Raw genomic sequence first — 828 nt, 5'->3', positions numbered from 1 at the left:
TTTTGGCAGTACTAGGGATTGAATTCAAGACCTTTTGCTTGTCAGGCAAGGGATACCATTATTTTATATACCATTAAGAAAGGGGAGAAATGCCAATTATTGTTACAAGACTATCACTTGCAAAATGAATCTATATATTCAAAATATTAAAATGTGAAAAGATGTGTGCTCCTTAGAGTTGATAATAGAATTTCCAACACTGTGTCAGGATCAAATTTACTGAAGTTGCTTCTTCAAAAGAGTCAATAACTAAAACCTACAGTTAAGCAGGAATGTTTGCTTGGTGAAAAGGCCATCAAAATTTCACCGCCTAAGATGTTTTTCTCTGCCTAATTTATTTGTAGCAAATGAATATGTTTCTAAATAGAATATCTTTTCTAGGTACCCAAAGAAAATAATTTTCATTTCTCTCACTTACTCAGGAGGGCAGGGCTCAGTATTGCAGGCTCTTTGATTTTCAGGTGGTTTACTGTCAGGATCACAATAACTGTTCTGGACAATGGAGTTATCATCCAACCTTTTACAGACCACCTCCTGTCTTTGGACACCTTGAAAAAAGGAGAACATCATTAATAGAAGAGTAGTTTACTTTTCAATAAATTAGGTATGCATAGCTTTCCTCTGTGGGAATCAACCTCACTGGATCGCGGATGACTTATCTGTTCCAGAAACACTTGACTGCTTCTCTGAAAAGGAGAGAAGTCCTGGTCATTACATTGAAATTGTAGTTAAAATTATTATTGTTATATTTAGAAATATAACAGTTTCCAAGTCCAGAAAAGAAACGATAGGTAGTGTTAGTATGCCCATTTGCATATTCATCTTTGT

The sequence above is a fragment of the Octodon degus genome, unplaced genomic scaffold, assembly GCF_000260255.1.
Source record: "Octodon degus isolate 3935 unplaced genomic scaffold, OctDeg1.0 scaffold00001, whole genome shotgun sequence".
NCBI lineage: Eukaryota > Metazoa > Chordata > Mammalia > Rodentia > Octodontidae > Octodon > Octodon degus.
Note: the sequence above shows the minus strand (reverse complement) of the source record.